The sequence below is a fragment of the Haemorhous mexicanus genome, chromosome 32, assembly GCF_027477595.1.
Source record: "Haemorhous mexicanus isolate bHaeMex1 chromosome 32, bHaeMex1.pri, whole genome shotgun sequence".
Lineage (NCBI taxonomy): Eukaryota > Metazoa > Chordata > Aves > Passeriformes > Fringillidae > Haemorhous > Haemorhous mexicanus.
In genome coordinates this window covers 789,047-814,570 of record NC_082372.1, presented here as the reverse complement: position 1 = coordinate 814,570, position 25,524 = coordinate 789,047, and the positions used below count along the sequence as shown (strand labels likewise).

The window sequence follows — 25,524 nt, the reverse complement described above, 5'->3', positions numbered from 1 at the left end:
AGTTGTCTTCATTACTTAAGGCAAAAGCTTGCTTGTGGTACTGGCCTCACGTCTCCTATCCTTTCGTACTGGGAAGAGTTCATCATAGACAGAAACCGACCTGGATTGCTCCAGTTGCCACTCCAGAGTGGCACCTTGCTGCTTCCTGGAGGATGGCACCCAGGACGGTGAAGAGGAGGGGACATCAGGGTTGGCATGCAAATGAAGAAGCCCCTCACCAAACCCAGCAAAAACCCCTAAAAACAATGAGCCAACACGGAACTGAAGGACTGAAATGATGTCCAGAAGTGAGGAACAGAATCCAGTGCCCGCTGAGACCCTTTTTACCCCTCACCCTAACCTAAAAAGACGTCAGCTAGAAAGAGGACCCCGAATGTCAAACCAAAAAAGCGGGAATCTCCTGGTGCTTTTGTGAGGATGGAAGCCCCAGCTCTGCCTGCAGACCAGAGGACAAAGCTGCACTCTTCCTCCTCCTCCATGCCACTCCTGGGAGCAGCGGCGACCCCTCGGTTCTTCCCACCTGAGCTGATTTTTAATAAAGGCATTAAAAAGGAAAACGATCTCCTGCCCTATTTATTTCAATAGGAAACTGTCCTAGGTTGACTATATGATGCTTTTATCCCCAATCGTCTCATTCTGTTTATGCTGAATAGTAAGTTTTGCACCTTTAAGACTTGCTTCAAAGATTGAGGGGGGGAGAGGAGGCGCGCAGTTTGTTTTCAGACACTGAACTCACTCCTACACATTCCTGCTCCTGGACTGCGTGGTTCTGCAGATGAACAGACGGCAGGACAGGGCTCTCTTTTTTTTTCTTGCTTTTTAGTTAGTTTAGCTAGCTGAGGCAAAGAAGTTCCCTGGACTGTGCTTTTTTTCCCCTTTCTCTGGACCTGTTCACACCTGCTCTGGACTGAACAACCATAAGAGCACCAGCAGCTCGCATCGGTGGGCCGGGCCGGGCCTGGGCCACGGCATTTCCAGCGCCAGAGGGACTGATAAGAGACTGAGTGAGCTGAACTCGAATCTGGGGAGGGGACTTTCTGAGTTTGTCATCTCCTTTGGAGCAGCAAGGGGTTTTATTGTTTAATATTAAGTTTTCTTGTTTAATAAACAGTTTTTTTCCACTTTTCTCCAAGGAAGTATTTTCTCCTGGACCGGTTGGGGGAGGGGTGGTAGAATCCGATTTCCTAGGGGGGCCCTCTGGGGGTTCTCTCCCAAATTTGCCCTGGACCAGGACAGAAACCAAATACTAAAAATGACAAAACTTGGAAACAACGAACATTAAACCAATGGATTTTTATGAGTTTTGGATGGTATAAAGTTAAAGGAAAATCTAGGAAAAGCCGTATGTCATGGAATGATTTTCTCTGCACACCCGGGCTATGTGGGGGTGAAGTTATTTTTGTTGCACATCATGGCCAGAATCAAGAAATGCCAAAACTCTCTAACACTGGAAATGTTGGAGAGTTGTGGCTCTTGCCGTTATGTTGGTGAGAAGACTGCATCACTAGAATGTTTTTTTCTTAATAATCATACTTTTATATGGTCACTCAGGTTTGGGCCAGGGGTGTCAGAATCAAATTTTTATTCTTAAGAGAAGTAGAGGCTTTTTGGGTATGTGTGTGGGTGTCTCTTAGTGATGGCACAATTTTGGTCCAGGTTTCTCGATGCTCAACTTTAGGCTGCACTTTGAAAAACTAGAAGAGGCTTAAATGCCACCCTTCAACTCAGACACAGTTAACAGAATATGGTTTAAAAAAAGAAAAAACAAAAGGCACCAAAAAAAAGCAAGGATAGCTGGTGGGGGAAGGAACACAGGAGTCACCAGATTACTGCCCTGGAAGAGAAGCTTTGGTTCTAGTCAGCCTGCAGAGGAGCTTTAGAAATGAAAATTAACACCGCTGGGGCAAAGTGTGGGCAACGTACCTGGGTCTCTTGCCTGGGCAGGAATTGGGCTGATTCCCTCTGCCCCTCACCCCAAGCTCTGCCTGCTTGCACAGATGGAATTTGCACAGCTCAAGGCAGAGCCCATGGTGAGGATATCTGACTCTGAAACAGAAATGGGTTCAGCTGCAAAGGGAAACAGCAAATGGAGAATGTTGTGGAAAAAAAGTGAAAATCACACCTTTCCCCACTCCAACATGTGATGTCCCTGTCTGTTCTATATTGGGTGTATTAAACCAGATTAAAGGTTTACTGGTTTTTGGTGGGTTTTTGGGTTTTTTGGCTCTTTGTGTTTTACAGAAATCAGCTGAGAATCCAAGTATTTGATGATTTAATTAGAGAAAAGCGGTCAATTGATGCAGCCCTGGCTCCTGAGGGAGTGACAAAAACAGGGAAAAGCTAAAGGGCCACCAGAACAAATCCTACAACACCATGGAGCAGCCCCTGGGAACCCGAACCAATTCATATCAGGAGCCACAGAACCCATTTCTCATTTCAATGTCATCATTAGGTTACAAGCTGTCCTCGAAATAACAAACAACCAGACAGCTCCAGGTCCTGACCTTCCTGCCGACCAATCCACTGAAAGGAGGAACACAACATTTCACCAGGGCATGGGATCGCATCATCGGTTCGCAGAAAAAGGAGGAGTTTGTGGAAAATTAAATGACTCAAACTGCTGTTGGCAAAGAGATGACAAAAGAAGGTGGTGAAACAGATTACAAAATATACAAGAAAGCAGCTCATGTTCCGGCCCAAACGTGGAAAGGATGGGAATGGGACATGGTATTGTGACTCCCTGGCAGACCATGGGTTAAATGAATGCTGTTTCCCCTTTGATGTGCAAGAGCAACTCTCATCTTTTTACAATGCTCCACACCTGGAGAATGCAGCTCATTCAGCAGGTGAGCCAGGGGATGCAGGAGGCAGCCAGGTCTCCTGATCCAGAAACGGCTACAAAAGGACAGGGAATGAAGGCACTGAGAATAATCCCAAAACCAAAGAACACTCAGGAAAAGAGACTGAGTCAATGGTAATTAAACGTTTGTAAAGGCAAATGTTTAGAAAAAAGGAAGAAGAGGAACAGAAACGAAAAAGATGAAAGTGTCTTTAGAAAAAGACCCTTTGAATTGGTTGGAGATGGGGCAAGGACTTGTACATATGGAAGTAATAGGAAAATCGATCCGTTTCAGAAAATGTTATTGACACAGACTGCTGCTCAGCTAACATTATATAAAATTCCTAAACTTCGAGAAGAACAAGGACTTAACAGAGCCATGAATATCAGATATTATACAAAAGTGGGGGTGCACATTAACGAGGACATGCAGCAGATGGATCGGGAAGTCTGAACCTTCCAAGTACCTCAGCCAGCGGGGAAAAGGGAGAGGGAAATAAGGCCGGGAAAATGACGATAAAAAGGAGGCTGCGAACTACAACAATGGCAGAGACCCCACGGCAAATGCCCCACGGCCTCTCCCTCTGCTCAGCAATAAAGTCACTTTTACAGGACTCCTCTGCCTCCTCCGGGCACAGAAACCTCCGGCGACCTGAATTTCCCCGCACAGCCACGGCGGCGGGGCAGCCCCCTCTGTCCCAGCCACAGGAACCGGGCCGAGCCAGCGCCGCTCCGGCAGCGGCTCCTGCCGAGGCAGCGGCGGGAAGGAGACCGCGGGCAGCCGCTCCCGCAGCGCCCTCAGCCCAGGGGCCACACGGGCCGGACACGGCACAACCAACCCGCCTGAGCCCCCTGCCGCCCCCGAGGCCCGCAGCGAGCCCCGAGCCCCCGCACAACCCAGCGCGGCTCCCACCTGCGCCGCGGTCGCCTCCGAGCTCCGCCGCCGCCTCCCCGAACTCCGGCCGCTGCTGCCGCCGCTCCCGGGCCCGCTCCGCCAATGGCGCCGCTGCGCAGCCACGGCCACCCTCAGCCCGGCACCGGGGCCCTGCTCCGCCCCGCTCCCACCAATCAGCGCGGCAGAACCACGACTGACGGCACAACCGGCCAATCGCAGCCAGGGGCGGGCTCTGCACACGGCACAGCCCCGCCCCGCGCTCTCAGGGTACCCCCCGGGCTGCGTGAGGGCAAAGCCGGAGCTGAGGAACAGCCCTGGAACGGGCCCGGGCCCGAGGGGGATGGAGCTGAAAACACAAACAAACTTCTCCGCAGCTCCCGCCACGGCTTTCCCGGAACGGCGGCTTCGGTGGCTCCGGCTCAGCGGGAAGCCCTGGAGCCTCACTTCTCCTACCTCTAATTAGGGGCATTAGTGCATCGCTTTGATTTCCCCCAAAAAGGGAAAACTGCCCCAAACCCCTGTGGGTAAGTGGGGGAGGGGAGAGATTTCTGGCAGAAAACTCCAAAAGCTCAGAGCAGGATAATGAGAATTCAATGAAGACCCTTAAATCCGGCTTTCCCCCACGCCTCCCTCCTTCCAGCTGCACCTCCTACCACGGCAGTGCCGGAGACAGGGAATGGGGCCATGCTCAGTTCATCCCCCGGGGCTTCTCCCTCTGCTCGGGGACAGGAGTCGTTCCCCTGCTGCACCCTGAGCTCTCTCCCACCGGAGACTTCTCCAGGAACTTCTCCAGCCTGAGTCCATCCCATGGGGCACAGCCCCCCTCCAGCTGCTGCAGCGTGGGTCACTGTGCCCTGGGGTCAGTCCTGCCAGGACAGGCTGCTCCAGCGGGGCCCCTCTGGCCACGGGGTCACAGCCTCCTCTCAGGCATCCCGGTGCTCCAGCGCGGCTCCTCCAGGGGCTACAGCGAGACCTCTGCATCCCCATGGATCTGTAGGGAGATCTCTGCAGCCCCATGGACCTGCAGGGGGATCTCTGCATCCCCATGCATCTGCAGGGGGATCTCTGTAACCCCATGGATCTGCAGGCGGATCTCAGCATCCTGCATTGCTGGATGCAGAGACACCAGTAATCAGCTGAGCTCTGACTGAAGCTCTTCTCACATTCCCCACACCCTTCCCAGCACAGGGAGGGTTTTACCTCCTCACAGCTCCCTTGGCTGGTTGTCCAGCCCATCCTCCTGTGGGATCTCTGGGGCTTCTCCTCCATGTTGGATTCCTGCCCTGTGGAGCCATTCCAAATGGCCTCTTCCACGAGGTTCTGTGGCAGGGATTTGTTCTCCCTGGTCTCTGTCCTCAGCTCAGTGCCTGGGGGAGGAAGGACAAGGAGAGGAAGAGACAGGGAGAAGGGAAAAAGGAAAAGGCAGCAGGAAAGGAAGGAACAAGAAGGAGCAAGGGAGGAAGGAGATGGGAAAGGAACATGGATGGATGAGGACAGAAGGGGGAGAAGAAGGAGGGCAGAGAAGGAGAAGGTGGGATTTGCCTCCATGCCAGAGGGAAGGGGAAGGAGATCCCCCCAGTCCATCCCTGGCAGGAGGGGGTTGGTAGTGAGGCTGTCCTGCAGCAATGCTGGGCTGGGAGATGGAGCAGGAGGGAGGGGATAGGGGCAGTGACTTCCTCCTCACCTGCCTGGCTGTCCCAGTCTGGAGCATCCTGGCGCTGCTGAGGCCCTTGGAGCGTCCGGCACTCAGGAGCCCGAAGCTCACGGCTGCTTTATAAAGCTGACACAGCAGGCAGGGTGGGTCTGTGTGTGATCTCCAGCAAACTGGGTTTATTGGTATAGGAACAGGGTCCAGGGACAAAGACAGGGTGCAAGCTGAGGGCAGAGGGGTTTTTTATATGGGGTAGTGAGGGTGGAGCTGAGGGTCAGAGTCCAATGGATATGGGAGAAAATGGGGCAGAGAAGGGGTTAAGGGTTGGGTCAGCTAATGGGGAAACAGGGGCAGAGGAATGCAGTAAACCAGGGCCAGTGGAGGGACAGAGAGAGGAGAACATTCTAGGGACTAACCAGAGATGGGTAACAGGGGTTGAACTAGGGTAATTAGGCCAATGGGCCAATGGGGTAACATAACTACATAAATCAGTATGTGCCTGCAAAGATCTATGGGAGAAGCAAGCTTCTCACCATAACCTTGAAATCTATTCTTCTTATTTGGGACCAGTCCTCCACAGCTGGGAGATTGACTCCCATAGGCCTCCCAACCAGTGCATCTTTGTTTTCCTTGCAGGCTTCTCCAGCTCCATCCAGACAAAGTTTAGGATTGACAAATCCAGGTTTTGGGGAAGAAGAAGACATGAGCACCTTGGGTTTTGTGAGAAATGAGCCCCACTCTTTAGAATTTTTGAAAATTTAATAAGGAATAATAAGGGACAAATCAGTAACAGCGCTGGGTGCTTGGCGACGACCAGAGGTACACAGGTTAGCCACAGCAACTCTTCTTACGTACTTTTTCCATTGTATTGTTCAAATACATATTCATAATGATTATACATATTCAGACATTTCTTTTAACTTGTTTACATGTTCCAGGAATTCCTTAGCTTTGTTTGACCCCCAACCTGCCTTTTTAGAGTACATGCAGGAATCGTGGATTGCTGTTTTGAGGGTTGTGTGTCGCTTCCTCGCAGGGCCCCCTGTTCATTGGTTTCAGCAGGTGACAGTTATTGACAGTGGAAGGGTCAGTGGCAGGGGTCCTCATCGCATCCCTTCCTTAAATGTTATCTGACCATGCAGATGGTTTTAGCTATTTCCTCAAGTACTTTAAATCAGCATGAGCTATTTCACAAATATCTGAGTCATTCTCATTATTGTCAGTTAGTTAGAAAAATAAAAGCATTAGTTATTATTTCACAACTACAGCTACTTCTGCAAAAGTTAACATTAGAATGCACAACACATAGAGTCCACTTTAATATTTTGCAAAAGCCAAAACTATCATGTATGTTTTTCACATTGTCCACAAACTAAAATATCATCCATAAATGATGTCCTGAGAATACGAGCTACACAGGGGCCAGGGCATTGGCCACAAGAAGCTGACAAATTACACTATAGCAAAAGCAGTGAAAAGTGATTACAGACTGTACCATATCAAACTCGTTGTGATTAAGAATAATTTGAAAAGTCAATACATAATAGCAAAAGCCAACACTGCCTAGTTATTTACACCAAAGCCAGGGAAGGTTTTTCCCTGGCACGGAGCACTTGGGCCTTCCCCAGGCCCCTTCTGCCCTCCTGCAGAGCCGCTGGCATTTTCCAGCACACACAGTTTGTAACCCAGAGCCGGGTGCAGCCCCGAAGGCTCCAAGCGCCTCCTTCCAGGCTGACTCTGCAGGTGCCGAGGCTGCTCTGGGCTCTGCCAGGGCTCTGCTGGGGCTCAGCTCTGGGCCGGGCTGGGCCCGCTCTCCCCTCACATGGCTCCGGGCAGCTGAGGCACAGCGGGAGAAGGAAGGGACACGTCAAGGCAGTTGAGGTTTAAGAGAGTTTTTATTCAAAAAACTGCCATAACAAACAGGCTGTCATAAGAACCGTAACAAAGAGGCTGTGCTAACTACCCTAACAAACAGACTGTGCTAACTAACATAACCAACTACCAGTGCTAACTACCATAACTAACTAGTTCTCCTAACTACTGTAACTAAAGGCTGTCCTCAAGAGCTTCATCTCCTCTGCTGCTCCCTCAGTTGCTTTGCTGCAGTGATCAGAGGGGTCAGGCTGGAGAGAGGCTTGGCTGATGACAAAAACGGGTGCTGCCCAAAGGATAAAAAAGAAAGAAATGAACTGTTACTTCCCAGAGTCAAGTTCTTCACAGGCTGTGTTGCAACAGGACAAAGGGAAATGGTTTGAAACTCAAGAGAGGTAAGCAGGCTCAGATTAGATCTAAGGAAGAATTTTTTAACGAGGAGAGTGGGGGAACACTGACAGAAGGTGCCCAGAGGTGTGGGAGGTGCCTCCTCCCTGGAAACCTCCATGCTCAGTTCAGGCAGGACTCCGTGCCCCCTGACCTGTTGAAGATGCCTGTAGTATTGTCTACAAGGGTGCCAGGATGAGGGAAGAGACAAGAAAGTTGACTCCATATTTCAGAAAGCTTGATTTATTATTTTATGATAGATAATGTATTAAAACTGTACTAAAAGAATAGAGAGAAAGGATTTCATCAGAAGGCTAAGCTAAGAATAGAAAAGGAATGAATAACAAAGGTTTGTCTCTGACTGAGACAGTCTGGACAGGTGAACTGTGATTGGCTGTTAATTCTAAACAACTAGATGAGGCCAATCACAGATTCCCCTGTTGCATTCCACAGCAGCAGATAAGAATTGTTTACCGTTTGTTCCTGAGGCATCTCAGCTTCTCAGGAGAGAAAAATCCTAAGGAAAGGATTTTTCATAAAACATCTCGGTGACAGATGTCCCTGCTCGCTGTGGGGCACCAGGCCCAGCTGGCCTCGAAAGGAGCCTGCCAAGCCAAAGCAGGCGAGGATTCTGCTCCCTCTGCGTGTGGAAAGCAGCGAGGCTGGAGACTGTCGGAGGGGGCCCCACAAGAAAACCCCTCCCTCGCGCTGCTGCTTGCCCTGCAGCCCTTGGCATTCACCTGCAGCAGCTCCTGGGCAGCCCAGCGCCGCTCCTCGTCCGGCTCCAGGCTGCACTCGAGGAAGTCCCGCAGCAGAGCCGACAGGCGCCGGGGCTCCTGCAGCTGCGGGGTCCCGTTCTGCCGGATCAGAGCGCGAGCCTGCAGGGAAAGCAAACTCAGCGCTCTGCCAGCTTCCTTCACACCCACACGGGCTCACATCCACCCCGGGTCCTCAGCCCCAGCTCCAGGGGCACTTTCCTCCCTGCCAGAGATGCTGCTCACAGCTCATTTTTCTATGCCAACCAAAAAACCCAAACCGTGGGGCTGCCACAGCCACTGCAACATCCAAATGATCTCGCCTTGAGAGCCAGTTTCATTGGCTGACTCTGTTAGTAGGAACCTCCATCTGAAATAGCACATTTTGCTTCTCCAAATATGGACAGCAGCTTTACAGGCCATTTTCCAGAGTCAGTGTGGTCTGACTGTGTTATTTCAGAGGATTCTTACATCAACGGCATCTCTGCAGTGCCACTGACACTCAAGTAAATGCATTCCTGATGCCCCATCCCAGAAACTGCCAGGCCAGAAACAGGAGGTTTGTGATGCTGAAAGCTCAGGCTTGGTGACATGGAGAAAGTAGCTTGGACTAGGAAAGAAATATATTAGACTATGGGGATGGTAAACCATCATCTTCAGGTTTTAGACAAGTTTCCCAGTGAGAAGAATCAGGGGGGAGATCATCTCGCAAAACCTCTTTTAGAAACTCCTGCCGTACACTTGTTGGGATTGGGGCTGGGATATCAGGTTGGTTTGGGATTTCTTGCAAGATAACATTAGAGCTGATGCACTTGCTTCACATTTTCAGGTCATCCTCACAGCTAGAAGAGCTGCAACAACATAAAGCCCAAAGCAAATTGTTGCTGGAGACTGCAGAATATTCATCTGTGTTCAGGCTGGAGTCCTCTGGGAATTCCCTTCCCATGTGCAGAAACCTCCAGCTGCTGCTCCCAGGGCAGGGTCCCCCTGTGCTCACAGGCCTCTGCAACCACTGGAGAATTTGCCTCTTACCATGGCCCCCATTTCCCTGAAGTAAGGAGGTTCTCCTTCCACCATCTCGATGGTCACAATGCCAAAGGCCCAGATGTCCACCTTGGGGCCATAAGGAGATCTGGTCACAACTTCTGGGGCCATCCAGTGAGCAGTGCCCACCATGGAGCTGCGCCATTCCTGCTCAGGGCTGAGCTGAGCGCAGAGGCCCAAATCAGCTGAGGACAGAAACAAACCCTGTCAAAGGCAGCTGGAATGAGGAAACCAAGCACAAAGATTCCCCACTCTCCATCTGAGAATGCAGTAGTGAAGTCAGTGGGAAAAGTCCTCAGGGCTGTAGCCAAGGAAAGATGGAACTGGACCCTTACAGAAACCCTCAGCTTTCATGCAGTGGCTTTTACTGATTCCCATGGAGCTTTAGATTCCCACTGCTGCCCCTCTGGAAGGGCCATAGCCAGAGCAAAGGCACTGCTGGCACCCTGCTCCTCTCCTGAGCTCTCTGCAGGGGCAGCCGCTCTCAGCTGGCAGCAGGGCCCGGGCAGTGCCCCCAGCAGCCCTTGTGGGGCTCTGGCCTCACTGGGAAGCAGCCCCACAGCCGCAGCCCGGGAGCGCCGTGCCTGGCCAGGAACACCCACCCAGCCTGACAGAGCCGTCCATTCCCAGGAAGATGTTGGAGCTCTTCAGATCCCTGTGGATCACCCAGTTGGCATGGAGGAAATCCAGGCCCTGCAGACACTGAGAGAGAACAAGAAACACCAGGGCAAAAACCAATGGCCAGAATATATCACACCAGAAAGGAAAGTTCAGAATTCTGCCAGCAGCAGCTTTGCTGTGACAGACCAGGAGTGCAGTGCACACAAGCTCTAGGCAAACAGTGCAAGGCAAAGCTGAGAACAGCAAATCAAATCCAAAAAAGACAGAGAGTACCACAACAGCAGGAGAGAGAACAAGAACAGAGTAGAAGTGCAGTGATGGTGGCAGGCCGTTCACTGCAGAGGCTCTTTCTTCTCCAGCTCATGAAAACAGCACAGAAACAAAGCCCTGAGCATGGAGCCACTCCTGTTCTCATGCCTGTTTGGAAGGACCATCGTGTCCCAGCTATGGGAGTGACAAGCAGGATCCCTCACCTCCCGACTGACAGCTGCCATCTCTACTTCAGCCATGCGTGTCTGTCTGACAACGTCCTGCAAAGTTCCTCCATCCATGTATTCCATCACCAGCCAGAGATCTCCATCAACAAGGAAGCTGGAAGAGAAAAACAATGGCATGGAGATGAATGGGCAGTGCTCAATTCCCCCATGGAAAAGCCTGGAGTGGAGTTTTGTTTCCAGGTCACTTGTCAGTGAGGACAGAATCAGATGGAGAGACATTCCTGCCAGGCTGCCCAGCCCATGGAATCTGCACAGTCTAAAGGAGAAGGAGACACCTGTGAGAAAGGAGAGGCCTTAGATGGCAAGCAGGGGAAAAATGCAGTTTAGCAACAGCCCAGATCACTGTGGAACCACAACACTTGCCCCCAGCTGGTTCAGCTTCTGAACTCCTCAGTTCCACCATTCCCTCCAGAACAAGGCAACACAACCCCCAGGGTTAGCCAGGGGAGGAGGCCGTGCAGCACTTGGGACAAAAGCAGTCAGAAAACCTTTCAGAAAGTCCCTTCAGAAACAGGCAAGGCCAGTGAAAAATGGGCAAATGAGGCATTGCTGGAAACAAGAACCTGGTCTGCCTGGCATCTGTAGCAATGGAAAAGGGCTGGGAAGAAGAAGCCAAGGGAAATAATTTTTGCTGTGGTTCATCAGCACTTGTTGGGAGACACAGCAAACGGGGTCAGCTTGAAAGAAAAACCAAAGCACAGCAACAAAAGCACACGGAGGGAGTGAACTGCCAGGCTGTTGTTTGGGGAAGATGTGGCTGGGTCAGGCATTTTCAAAACAGGCTACAGACTCAGGATGCCAGGAAAGGTTAACGCAGGGCCCGGGCACGGGATAAAAGCTGAAGCACTCACCTGTCCAAAGAGTTGACAATGTTGGGGTTCTTCTTGTCCTTTAGGAGCAGGATCTCATTTACAGCTCGTTCCCTGTTCTGCCCTCAGAGACTCATTTTCTTTATGGCCACCTGAAGGGACATGGCAGCCCTTTAATTGCAGGAGTCTGTGGCAGGAGGCCACAGCAAACACAGAGCGAGTCTGTTTGGAGCGATGGAGCCAGGCTGCGCCAGACTGCCTTGGGATGGGACACCAGAGCTCAGCAAGTGCCATTCCCACAGCCCATTGCTCTGCCAGCTGGGGGCTGCTCACAGAACACATGGCCAGAGACATTTGGCCTTGCAAGCTCTGCAGAAATGGTCCCTCAGCTGTCAGCCTCAAAGCTCTAACAACATCCTCTGCACCTACAGTCTGCTCAAATGGCCTCAACACTCTCATTATTATTATTCAAACCCATTTGGAAAGCAGGAGGTAATTCTGGTTCTGTGAAAACAGAGCAAAACAGCCAGGAACCCTTTAGCAGTTCTATGGGATTTGGTCATGATTTCAGATGCAACTGCTCTGTTTGGGATTGCACAACAAAGCAAACACGCACATCCATTGCTCAGGTGATCCCTGTCACAGGCTGTCACTGACACCAGACCCAAACACCACTGCAGGGTTTGGGAGAGAGCTTTGCTCTGGACATCCATCTTCTCATTTCTCTCCCTCTCTCTGTGAACTGCTGAAGTAGGACTAAAACCCCAAATTAAGCCCAAGCAGGATCTCTCCCTAATCAGGCCTTGAGGCTCCCTTTGAAGATGAAAGGCAGGATGGAAATACTGCTAAATAGTGTTCCTGTCTGAGGCTGGGATGAAGATAAATTGGGCCTCAGTCTCCAGCAGCTGATGCATTCAAACTTTTAGATATGCAGACCAAGCCAGCGTGTCCTGCTCTGACAGACACCGCTGCCCTCCTTGCATTCCTTTGGCACTTCAGAAGGACCAAGTCTGTCCCAGCTGTGCTCTGCAGGCTGACACTGCTCTGCCTTCAGAGGAGCAGCCTGGGCAGGAAAGCTCTGCTGGCCCCCAAAGCTGCAGCCACAGCTCCCAGCAGAGGGGAAAGCCCTGGAGAGCTGCCAGGCGTGCTGGGCGTGTTGACACTGACCTCTCCTCCAGTGGCCCTGTCCAGTCCTTTGTAAACAGTTCCGAAAGCCCTGGAGACAAAACAGCAGAGAAGAAAGAAGCAGCGCTTCAGGCCCTGGCAGTGAAAGCCAGCCCAGACAGGAGATCTCTGCTGCCTGCAGCCTTCACAAACACCTGGGTGCATCGACCCTTCCAACAACAGCACAGCAGCCACCAGCCCTCTGCCATGCAAGGTGGGCAAGAGAAAATTGAGACCCAACATGAAGGAACTGGGCTGGAGCAAATCCCAAATGTCCACACTGAACTGCTTTAGTTCAAAACCTGACGTGGGGGGTGGGTGTGTAAAGAACTGGAAAAGAATGCATTTCATCCTTTTCCATGTCCTGCCTAAGACCTGCAGGTTCCACAAGGGTCCTGCCATCAGGCAGGTGATGCATTTTCCCCCAGAGTGCATCAGCTCTGTGTCTGTTACTGAATGGATGGGGTCTGCTACCTGTGCTAGAATAGAGCCCTTATTAGTTCATCTCTGGTTTCTGTTTCTAAACCATTGGGTTGATCATTCTGACCCGTGGATATTTTTCAAAGGAAAATCTTTGAAAGAAATCTTCTTGAGAATTGTTTTCTGACAGTCACCAGATGGTGAGTTGCTCTTTTAGGCAATCCAATTCCAGGGACAGAAGATCTTCCAGGTCCTGCTCCTTGCTGCAGGCAGGACACTGCCAGCCTCAGGGGGCTCTGACGATGGCTGCTGACCACAGTTATCAATTCTGATCAGGACTGAGAGACAGCAGGATGGTAGCCCAGTGTCTGAAGGTGTTTGGAGCTCTCCTGACTTCTCACTTGATCCTGCCCCAGCACAACACCTGGCCGTGCTTGTGCAGAAGTCGCTGCCGTGCCCTTACCCTTGGCCAATCTGCTCCAGCTCCAGGTATTTCTCGGCAGGCTCCGCCTCGCTCACGGTGTTCCCTGAAAGAAACCACGTGGAAGACGCTCCCTCCCAGAGTGAGACCCCGCCCTGCAGCAGAGCCAGAACGCAGCCCCACTCCCTGGGGCCGTGAGCCCCTTGGTCTCAGCTGGGGAAGGACAAGAAATGGCTCGGTGACATTCAGCTGCAGAGCAACCCTGGGTGCAGCTGATGCCAAGACACACACACAGCGCCCTGCTCGGGCACCCAGGAACAGAGCAGACGTACTCAGCTGCATCAGGCACCACTCCCCTCTCCCCTCTGGCTGCAGGGCTGTGCTGCTGTCAGAATGCTCAGCCCAGGATCCCACAGTGGAGGGAGGTTCAGTGTCCTCTTCCCAAGCAGAGGGAGGTTCTCCATCCTCTTCCCAAAATTCTGCAGCTTCTCCATCCTCTTCCCAAAATGCTGCAGGTTCTCCATCATCTTTCCAATCCAGGGGACATTCACTGTACACTTCCCATGCTGGGACATGTTCATCCTTCTCTTCCCAAGACACAGGATGTCCTCCATCCTCATCCCACACTGGGAGACGTCCATTGTCCTCATCCCATGCCTTGGGAGCTTGGCCATCCTCGTCCCATGCTGGGAGATGTCCACTGTCCTTGTTCCACACCGCGAGCCTTGCTGTTGCATTCCCACACCATGGGATGTTCGCCATCATCCACCAGAACAGCAAGAAGCTCACTGCTATCTTCCTCCTCTTTGGCCTCCTCTTTGGAAGCAGAGTGTCCTAGGGTGACGTTAGGATGCTGGTATCCTCATTCGTGTGTGTTATTTATGCTGGATATTATGTTCTGTGCCTTCAAGACTGGCTCTGCAGAGTGAAAGTTTTGTTTGGGGCCTCTTATCAGCCACTCCCCACAGCCGGTGGGACATACAGACAGTACATAGTGCTTTTTTTGCTTTTTGCCCTGCTTTTTGCTTTGCTCTTGATTCTGCTCTACTTCTGCTTGCTCTTGCTTTTTCCCCTCTTTTCATTAGTTAATTTAGCTAAACAGTCCAAATTCCTTCCTGGACTGTTTCCCCTTTCCTGTTTGGACCTACTGGACCTGCTCCGGACTGGGACCTGGGAAACACCGAGATAGAGTTTGCATCTTGTGGCTGCAGCAGCTGCCCCAGCGCCGGAGGGACTGATAAACAGAGCAACCACCCCAGGAGAGACTTTCTGAATTTGTCATCTTTTTCAAAGTGGTGAAAGAGTGGTGTCATCTGGTATTGTTCATTTTGTGTGTTGGGGGGTGCTGTGCCTGTTAAATAAACAGGTTCTTTCCACTTCTCCCCGAGGAATTCTTCCCAGACCAGTTGGGGGGAGGGGCCGTGTCTGTTTGCTTTCTGGAGGGGCCTTTTTTTGGGGATTCTCTCCCAATTTTGCCCTAAACCAGGACACAGAGGGAGCCACAGGAGGTGCTGGTGCTGCTTTTGTGCCCTGTGGACAGACGGCAGTGTGAGGGATGGGAAGTTCTATCTCAGTTCTCACCTTGTTTATCCTCAGCTGCACATCCAGCTGCACTAAGCAGAAATTGGGTTTGGAGATGTTCCAACTAACAATGGGCTAAAGTCGACATTCCCACTTATTGCTGGGAGTTCCATATTCCACCATGGCTAAAGCTAGCCAGCAATCCTCTGCCTGTAAAGCCAGACCTGAAGCTCTTCTAAAGCTCTTCAGCAGAAAAGGAGAAAACTGCCGGGGATCCCTTTGCTGCTTCTGCTGCTGCAAAGACACTGACAGGAATTTTCCTTCAGCCTTCCAGACTGACACTGGGCTGCCACATGCCGAGCTCACCACTTGCTGCACAATTCCAAACACCAAAGGTTCCTTTCCCACTCACCGAAGGAGGAGCTGCCTGGGATCCACAGAAGAAGTGCCCTGAAATGGGAGAGGGAACATGAACCAGATGCTGTTAGGAGAAAAACTGCCCGTGGTGGGAAATGCCATGGAGCAAGGCAACCTCAAGAGAGCATTTTGCTCTCACAGCCTCCCTGCAGGAGCCACAGTCCCTTCCCACAGCAAGCAAGAGAACAGCACAAAATACTGGGCTGGGTCAGTTCTTGGCCGGAGCAGCAAACGGAGGGAGTTCCAGGCTCTGCTGGCACAGACTCCCTGCCTGAGGGAACAGAACCCCCCAGGGCTCATTGCAAATGCTGTGCATGCCCTGCTGTCTTGGTTCAGGGCAAATTTGGGAGAGAACCCCCAAAGGGCCCCCCTAGGAAATTGGATTCTACCACCCCTCCCCCAACCGGTCCAGGAGAAAATACCTCTTTGGAGAAAAGTGGAAAAAAACTGCTTATTAAACAAGAAAACTTAAACAATATTAAACAATAAAACCCCTTGCTGCTCTAAAGGAGATGACAAACTCAGAAAGTCCCCTCCCCAGATTCCAGTTCAGCTCACTCAGTCCCTTATCAGTCCCTCCGGCGCTGGAAATGCCGTGGCCCAGGCCCGGCCCAGCCCACCGATGCGAGCTGCTGGTGCTCTTATGGTTGTTCAGTTTAGAGCAGGTGTGAACAGGTCCAGAGAAAGGGGAAAAAAGAAAAAAAAGTACAGTCCAGGGAACTTCTTTGCCTCAGCTAGCTAGACTAACTAAAAGCAAAAACAAAAAAGAGCTCTGTCCCGCTGTCTGTTCATCCGCAGAACCACGCAGTCCAGGAGCAGGAATGTGTAGGAGTGAGTTCAGTGTCTGAAAATAAACTGCGCGCCTCCTCTCCCCCCCTCAATCTTTGAAGCAAGTCTTAAAGGTGCAAAACTTACTATTCAGCATAAACAGAATGAGACGATTGGGGATAAAAGCATCATATAGTCAACCTAGGACATTCCACCCCTTATCTCCATATTGTCAGCTTACTACTAAAACAAATATATATTTTAACTCTATAAACACATACATCATACATTCAATATATAGCTATACACAGACAATGGTAGTAACATTTAGCAAACAGTGGTATTTACACGTAGGTTTTACTCAACAATGAGATCTCTCTGAGGTACACATTGTGTTTTTCTATTTCTTTGCATTATCTACTGTGTGGAACTTGGTTTTTGAGCAAAGACAACTCTACAAATGGGTTTGTCTGTACTCGAGGCAGAATTGATTTAAATTGTTTTCTCTAACAAACTTCTGACATGTACCACTGGGACTTTGTCTTTATTTACTCTATGCAAAGGCTTAGATTGGGCAGGGCTCACTCGGTTACTAGAGTTTCGGGTGTTAACTAGCTAGGTGGCTTTTGCTAGATGCTGTTCTCAGTTCTTGAAAGATCTTTCATTTAACGTTTTCCAAGTGGTTTTCAACAGTTTATTGTACTTCTCTACTTTTTCTGCAGTTGGTGCATGGTAGGGAATATGGTACACCCACTCAATGCCATGTTTCTTAGCTCAGGTGTTGATAAGGCTGTTTTTGAAATGAGTCTCATTGTTTGACTCAATCTGCTCAGGGGTTTCATGTTTCTACAGGACTTGCTTTTTAAGGCTCAGGATGGTGTTACGGGCAGTAGCATGAGACACAGGGTAGATTTCTAGCTATTTAGTGGTGGCTTTTACCATGGTCAGCACGTAGTGCTTGCCTTGGCGTGTTTGGGGCAGTGTGATGTAGTCGATTTGCTAGGCCTCTCCATACTTGTATTTGGACTACTGCCCACTATACTACAGGGACTTCACTCGCTTGGCTTGCTTGATGGCAGCACACGTCTCACAGTCATGGATAACCTGAGAAATACTGTCTATGGTTAGATCTACTTCTCAGTTTCGTGCTTACTTATAGGTGGCATCTCTACTCTGATGACTTGAGGTATCATGGGCCTACCGAGCTAGGTAATAACTCTTCTTTGTGCTCCCAATCTAGGTCTATCTTTGACACTTCTATCTTTGCAGCTCGGTCTACTTGCTCATTGTTTTGGTGCTTTTCATTAGCTCTGCTCTTGGGGACATGGGCATCTACATGGCGGACCTTCACAGGTAGCTTCTCTACTTTGGTAGCGATGTTTTTCTACTCATCGGCAGCTTAAATTGGTTTTCTTCTACGTTGCTAGCTAGCTTCTTTCTACTTCTCTAGCTATTTTTACAGAGCATTGGCTACTATCTATGAATCAGTGTAAAGGTAGAGCTTTGGCTACTTTTCTCTTTCAGCAATGTTTAGGGCTAGTTGAACGGCTTTGAGCTCTGCAAGTTGGCTTGATCTACTTTTTCTTTCGGTAGCTTGAGTGACTTGTCGAGTGGGGTTTTATACGACTGTTTTCTACTTTCGTTTTATTCTCACAATGCGACAAGAACCGTCAGTGAAAAGAGCGTAGCGCGTTTCTTCTGCTGGCAGTTTATTGTATTGTGGAGCTTCTTCAGCACGTGTCACTTCTTTTTTTCTTTATCAGCAAGACTAAAGTTTTCAATTTTTGGCCAGTTTGTAATTATTTCTAGAATCTCAGGGTGATTCAGTTTTCTAATACGGGCGCGCTATGTGATCAGAGCGATTTATTTGCTCTATGTGGCACTGGTGGCATGGTGTGTAGAGGGAACTTTTGCTTTGAACATCCACCCCAGTACTGGTAGTTGGGGTGCTAGGAGGAGTTGTGCTTTAGTGCTTATTACTTTTGAGGCAGCTTGGACTCTTTCATAGGCTGTTAAAATTTCTTTCTCTGTTGGGGTATAGTTGGCTTCAGACTTTCTGTAGCTTCGACTCTAAAATCTAAGTGGTCGGCTTCGAGTCTCTCCAGGCACTTTCTGCCAAAGGCTCTAGGACAAGCTATGGTTCTCGGCTGCAGAGTAGAGCACATTTTTTACTTCTGGTCCTGTCTTGACTGGGCTAAGGGCAACTGCATGAACGATTTCTTGCTTGATTTGGGTGAAGGCTTGTTGCTGCTCAGGGCTTCAGTGGAACTTGTTCTTCTTACGGGTGACTAGGTAGAGAGGGCTCACAATTTGACTGTACTCAGGAATGTGCATTCTCTAAAACTTATGGCACTTAGGAAAGCTTGTGTTTTCTTTTTGCTGGATGGTGGAGACATTGCTGTGATCTTGTTGATGACATCAGTGGGAATTTGACGCTGTTCATCTTGCCACTTTACTCTCAGAAACTGGATCTCTTGAGCAGGTCTCTTGACTTTGCTCTTTTTGATGGCAAAGCTGACTTTCAGGAGAATTTGGATAATTTTATTTTTTTTTTAAACACTTCTGCTGCCGTCTTCCCCCATACAATGATGTTATCAATGTATTGCATATGTTCTGGAGCTTCACTCTTTTCTGGTACACTCTGGATCAGTCCATGGCAGATAGTGGGGCTGTGCTTCCACCCCTGGGGCAATCGGTTCTAGGTATACTGCACTCCCCTCTAGGTGAAAGCAAACTGAGGTTTGCAGTCTGCTGCCAGAGGAATGGAGAAAAATGCATTGGCAATGTTAATAGTGGCATATTATTTTGCTGCCTTGGACTCCAGCTCGTATTGGAGTTCTAGCATGTCTGGCACACTAGCACTCAGTGGTGGAGTTACTTCATTCAATGCACGGTAGTCTACAGTCAATCTCTATTTTCTTTCAGATTTACGCACAGGCTAGATGGGACTGTTGAAGGGTGAGTGGGTCTTGTTGATTACTCTTTGGCTCTCCAGCTCACGCATTATTTTGTGGATGGGGATTACGGCATCTTGATTCGTTTCATACTGTTGGCGGTGCACTATCGAGGTGGTAATTGGCACCTGTTGCTTTTTTACTTTCAGAAGTCTTACTGCAGATGGGTTTTTTGCCAGTCTAGGCAAGGTGTTCAATTGCTTGGCGCTCTCTGTTGCTACAGCAGCTATTTTAAATGCCTATTTGAATTTTTTTGGGTCTTTGAAATACTTCGGAGGAAGTCTATGCCTAAAATGCATGGGGCCTTTGGGCCAGTTACAATAGGGTGTTTTTTCTACTCATTTCTAGTCAGGCTCACTTCAGCTTCTACTAAAGTGAAATTTTGGGATTTCTTTGTCACACTAGCAATAGAAACAGACTCTGCTCTTACATGTTTCGATGGGATTAATGTACATTGTGCACTAGTGTCGACTAAAGCTTCATATTCTTGTGGTTTAGATGTGCTAGGCTAACGAATTTACATAGTCTAAAAAACACGGTTTTCTCTAGCTTCTACTTGGCTAGAGGCAGGGCTTTTTATTGGTAGTTGGTGGTGAGGGTTCTTCCCCTGGATCATCATCATCAGTCACTGGCTGATTGGCTTTGCTCGTGTGCTTCTTTCCTGCAGCAACTGCCAGTGGCTTAGGCTTACTGTCTGGTTCAGCTCCAGCCTGAGCAGCTGGAGTGTTGGCTGCAGCCTGAGTGACTGGGGCAGCTGCTGCTTTATCTCCCTGCCTGCCTGCCTCTGTCTGCTGCCCTACAGTATCTAGCAGGGTGCGATAAGCATAGGCCAGGGCCCAGCTTATTGCAATGAGACTTTTTTCTTTAGAGTCACCATGGCATTTCTCTTTCAGGTATTTTCCCACCTCAGCTGGGTTCTGAATTTGTTCACATAGAAAATTCCAGTCTACAGGATCAGAACATTCCTTCAGGGTTTGGCCCATATTTTCCCATTCTCTACACCACTCATAATTTTTCATGCTTGAGTCTACTTCTGGGTCAGGGATCTTGTCAGCTCCTCTGGACATCTCAGCCTTCATTCTAGAGAAGCTGCAGACCATATAGAGGAAGCTTACCGCATTAAATGCCAGAAACATGGTCTCCTTACCATTCAGGGGAAACTGAACATTCTCAAAAAGTGACATAACAGATTCAGAGGAGAAGAATGAAAGGAAAGGCTGGAAAGTCTCATTCCCTGCTCTTCTTCTAACAAACTGGGTGCAATTACTAATAAATTTCCAAAACATACTACCGGAACTAGGACGCGGGGCAGGACGAAGAAACTATAAACCATACATATTGTAAGCAGACTCCAGCAACCTTGTAAATGCCCTATAAATCATTACCACTAAGGCCAGCAAAATAGCTATTCCAATCCGTGCCCCTGTACTGTGAAAATTAGGTCTTAGGGACAATAATCCTAGTGACCAGAAAGGTATTGAAACTTCAAAAAGGCTTATAGACCAGAACCACATGAAGGCCTCCACCCCAAGAGGCATTACGAAATCGAGCAACATGGCTACTGATGGCGTTAACTCACTGCAGAGCAAGCACAACCAACATGCAATCAATAATGCTTTTTTCTACGTTCTCGAGCCTGACGTTGGGCGCCAATTGATGTGTTTGTCCTGGTTCAGGGCAAATTTGGGAGAGAACCCCCAAAGGCCCCCCCTAGGAAATTGGATTCTACCACCCCTCCCCCAACCGGTCCAGGAGAAAATACCTCTTTGGAGAAAAGTGGAAAAAAAACTGTTTATTAAACAAGAAAACTTAAACAATATTAAACAATAAAACCCCTTGCTGCTCTAAAGGAGATGACAAACTCAGAAAGTACCCTCCCCAGATTCCAGTTCAGCTCACTCAGTCCCTTATCAGTCCCTCCGGCGCTGGAAATGCCATGGCCCAGGCCCGGCCCAGCCCACCAATGCGAGCTGCTGGTGCTCTTATGGTTGTTCAGTCCAGAGCAGGTGTGAACAGGTCTAAAGAAAGGGGAAAAAAGGAAAAAAAAGTACAGTCCAGGGAACTTCTTTGCCTCAGCTAGCTAAACTAACCAAAAGCAAAAAAAAAAAAGAGCTCTGTCCCGCCGTCTGTTCATCTGCAGACAATGCAGTCTAGGCGCAGGAATGTGTAGGAGTGAGTTCAGTGTCTGAAAACAAACTGCGTGCCTCCTCTCCCCACCTCAATCTTTGAGGCAAGTCTTAAAGGTGCAAAACTTACTATTCAGAATAAACGTAATGAGACGATTGGGGATAAAAGCATCATATAGTCAACCCAGGACATCCGCTGGCTGCAGACACCCCCTTTTTCAGCTGCAGCTGCTGGCAGGAACTCTCCCAAAGCAATGGTGTCTTCATGGCAATTTGGTTCCAAAGTCAACTCAGCTCCAGAGGAAGAACAGAAAGCACACAGCAAGCCCAAGGCCACAGATGCTGCACGGAGGGAAAGCCTCAACTTACGTGCCAAGTGGATTAAAAAATACCCCAAATAAGCCACAGAGTAGAGAGTGCAAACTGCAGCAGCCACGTGCTGGATCATTTTGGCTGCACTGCACACGTCTGCAGCCTGTAGCCCTGCAAGCACAGAAGGACACCCGTCAGGGCTGGGCTGGCTGCTGAGAATGCCTCGGGCAGGAGGATCCTCCTGCAGCGAGTCCAGAGCCACTCTGGGCACTGAGGCCTCCGTGTCCCACAGCAACGGGAGCACCACGGGGACGTGGCACTGCTCCTGTGACACCACAGCAGCAGCTCACGCAGAAACCGCCTGGAAGGTTCTCCTGTGTCACAAAGGAGCACAAAGAACCCTCCCAGGGCACAGCCTATTGCCCAAAGGATGCCAGAGGAACTCGGAAAATGCAGCACACAAGGACACCCCATAGCCCAGCCTGAACACTGAGGAGGAACAAGGACGGCACCAAACCAAAGGAAACGTGACCTTTATTCACTGATACTTCTGACTAAAAGCAGCAAGCTTTGTTCCATCGGGAATCTTTGTTCTAGTTCTAAAAACAAGAAAGGCTCTCCACTCTAAATACACAGAAGGCAGGACCTGGGGAGGAGGTGGGATTAGGAAAGAGGAGGAGGAGGGAGAGAGGAAAAGGAGGAGCAGGAAGAGGAGGAACAGGAGCAGGAGGACCAGGAGGTTCCAGTGTCCCCTGTGGCCACAGCCATGGGACCATCGCCCCCACCTCATCCTGCAGGTGAGCGGGGAGGGGGAGCTCGTCCCAAATCTGTCGGGGGTCCCTGAGAGGGTTTTTTATTGGGGTGTGTTTGGAGCTTGCAGATTGTGGAATTGACCCCAAATACCATCTGGTGTCCCTGGGAGGTTTTTCTCTGTGTGTGTAAGTTTGGATTTTGCAGGACCCCAAAGCTGAGCCCCTTGGGAGGATCTTTGGGGGTCCACGTGGCCATTGCCCAGTATGGGCAGGGAAGGACATTGGTGCTGGGAACCCCTGGGAGAGCAGAGGAGGGGAACCCCTGGGACCCCCAGAGTGGGGAGAGCAGAGAGGGGCGATCCCAGAGCTGGGGGACCCTGGCTGGCTGGAAAGGGGGGGAGCCTGGAGAGGAGGAAACCCTGGGATCTCTGGGATCTCAAAGTAGAGCATCTGGGAAGAAGGAACCCCATGGATCCCCTAAAGCCCCTGGATCATCCCTAAGCAGCACGCCAGAGAAAGGGGAACCCCTGGAATCATTGGACCCCCCTATCATCCCAAGTGTTATAAATAAGAAGCTTGACTAGGCCAATATTCAAGCAGCAATTAATTTATTAATTAATATGGTAAAGTATGAGCAACACAGCCCTGGGTACAGTGGGGGAAGTTTTCCCTCCAACTGCACGCCGATAGTTGGGGGTTACAGGTATTTATAGGGGAACTCATAAGCTTTCTCATCAGTTTCTATTCCCAAGTTTTACGTCACAATTCTCTACACTATTGTGATTTAATTTTTCTCAGGATGTACACCCCGAAAATATCCCAGGTGGTGGTAGTCCGGTTTCCAAAAGAAGGAAGGAGTATTTCATCTGGTGAAGTCTAGTTTCCAGATGTCGGTCCACCTTTTGATTGCAAGGACCATAAATCTCATAGCAGTGATGTCCAGCTTCCCTTGGTCGAGGCTATTAATCCTTGAGTTGATGTCCATCTTCCTTTCTCAAGGTGCTTTTCACTGTTTTGTTAAGGCGTGAGATAAGCAGGCTTCCTTTCTATACATTCCAAAGTTATAGTTTCAAAAGATCCTTACTACAAGCAATATTCTAAAAATATACTTCAAAATTTTAGTATTGCAAAACTCTTTAAGGTTTAACTACAAGCAGAAAGTTCCTGTAAAAAGCAACATTCTTAAAGCTTTGATTCAAATGCTCCTTAATCAACTTAAGACTTATAAAAGTTAATTGCAAACAAAGGATAGGTTCAAAGACCTTCCTCCATACTTTATTTTTCTCAGTCATTATTAGAATTCTCTTTATAACTGTCCCATAGTCGGTTTCCACACGTATTACAATCACAAATACACAGGTTGCCTGTATGTACCTGACACAAAACACAGCTTTGTATTTCACACAAGAAAAGGAGACCTCTGGAACCCCCAAAGTGGTGAGATCAGCAATAGGGAACTCCTGGGAGAGTTTTTTTGGGCTGAATCTTCACATTGTGGAGATTTTCATGGATACAAGACTCCTGCTGACTTCTACAGATGGAATTGGGCAGGAGGAGCCTCTACTACAAGGTGCTCCCACCTTGGTTTTCCCCAAATCAGGATCTGTCATTCCCAAGCTGTGGCCAGATGGAGGAGGAGGAAAAGCCCCAGAGATCCCTCATGAGGAGGGGCTGCAAACCCAGCCCAGGGAGCTGCAGGGAGGAAAGAGCCCCCCTGAGCCAGGAAGGCAGCTGGAGATCCTGCCAGAGCTCAGAGCTGGTGAAGAAGCCTCATGGCAGGGAGAAGCCGAACAAGTGCTTGGAATGTGGGAAGGGTTTCAGACATAGCTCCAGCCTGATGGAACACCAGAACATCCACACTGGGGAGAGGCCCTGTGAGTGTGGGGAATGTGGGAAGTGCTTCAGTGAGACCTCCAATCTCAGCAAGTAGCACAAGATCCACACTGGGGAATGGCCCTAGGAGTGCATGGAATTTCAGAAGAGCTTCAGGTGGAATTCAGAGATTGTCACTCACCAGCACTTCCACACCAGGGAGAGGCCCTGCGAGTGTCCCGAGTGTGGGAAGAGCTTCGTGCGCTGCTCCAGCTCCATCCCCCGTGGGAGGATCCGCGCTGGATGATCCCCAGTGACCCCCGCTGGGCAGAGCCCTGGTGACCCCCGATCCGGGTGATCCCCGTTGTGTGGAGGAAGCTGTTGGAGAGATTTCTTTGCCCTCTCCTTCTGCTGCTGTGATTTGGTTGGTAATAAATTCCCTCCGTTAGCCCAGGCCGGGTCTGTTGTGCCCTTGCCGGATTTGCTGAGGGATCTCTCCCGGTCCTTGTCCCCACGGAGGAACCCTCGGTTCCATTTTCTGTCCCTGTGCGGCTGCGGGGAGCAGGGACAGAGCGGCTCTAGGGGTGCCTGGCATCGTGCCAGCGTCACCGCTCGCCACGGGCACCCCTGAGATCTCGCGCACCTGGGCACGCATTTCTGGGCTCACCTGAGCTCCCACCTGCCCAGCGCCCCAAGGCTCCCCCTCCCTGGAAAAGCCGCCCCCGGGGCTGCAGCGTCCCGGGAACCCCTCAGCCAATCACAACACAGCTGGAACGCGCCGCAGCCAATCAGAGCGCGGGGCGTTGATGAGTCGTCAGTTGTGTGGCAGAGCCTGTGAGCTCGGCTCCCCAGCAGTGGCGGGAGCCAATGAGAGCGCGCGGCGCTGCCGAGCCCGCCCCGCTCCGGACTGGTGCTCCCAGCGCAGCGCGGCTGCTTCGGGGCTGCGGCCCCTGCCCGGCGCTGGCCATGGGGCGAGGGGCGGCAGCTGGGGCCGGACTGGTGGCACTGGTGGTGCTGGGAGCCCCCCCGGCTGCGGGCGCGGAGCTCTCGGGTGAGCGGGGGGGGCGGGAGGTGGTGGGACAGGGCGGGAGAAGGGGGAAAAGGGGGCGGTGGAAGCCCAAAATTGCAGTAGGAGGAGGGGACCCCCCAAAGGAAGAGCGGGAGGGGCTGAGGATTGGGGGGAGGTGAGGAAGGTGTGGGAGAGGGTGCGAAAGTGGGGACCCCAAAACAGGAGCCCTGCGCTCCCCACCCGGACCTCACCTGCGCCCCCACCCCGGGGCTGTTTGGGGAGGGGGCGCGTGGGCGGCGCCCAGGTCGGGTCCAGAGCCCAGTGCTGCCCCAGCCCCACCTGTCCCGGCTCCATCCCCGAGCTCCCCCCTCTTGAATCATCGCCAAGATCCCCACTGGTGAAAAGTTCTACGAGCGTGGGAAGTGTGGGAAGAGCTTCAGCAGCAGCTCTGAGCTGGGGGAACACTGCCACATTCACT

At 50.6% G+C, this 25,524-nt stretch overlaps 1 pseudogene; it reads right to left on the bottom strand.

Annotated features, from left to right (window-relative positions):
• Window positions 1-4,578: 4,578 nt before the first annotated feature.
• On the bottom strand, window positions 4,579-24,316 carry LOC132340444 (uncharacterized; annotated as a pseudogene).
• Window positions 24,317-25,524: the final 1,208 nt, after the last annotated feature.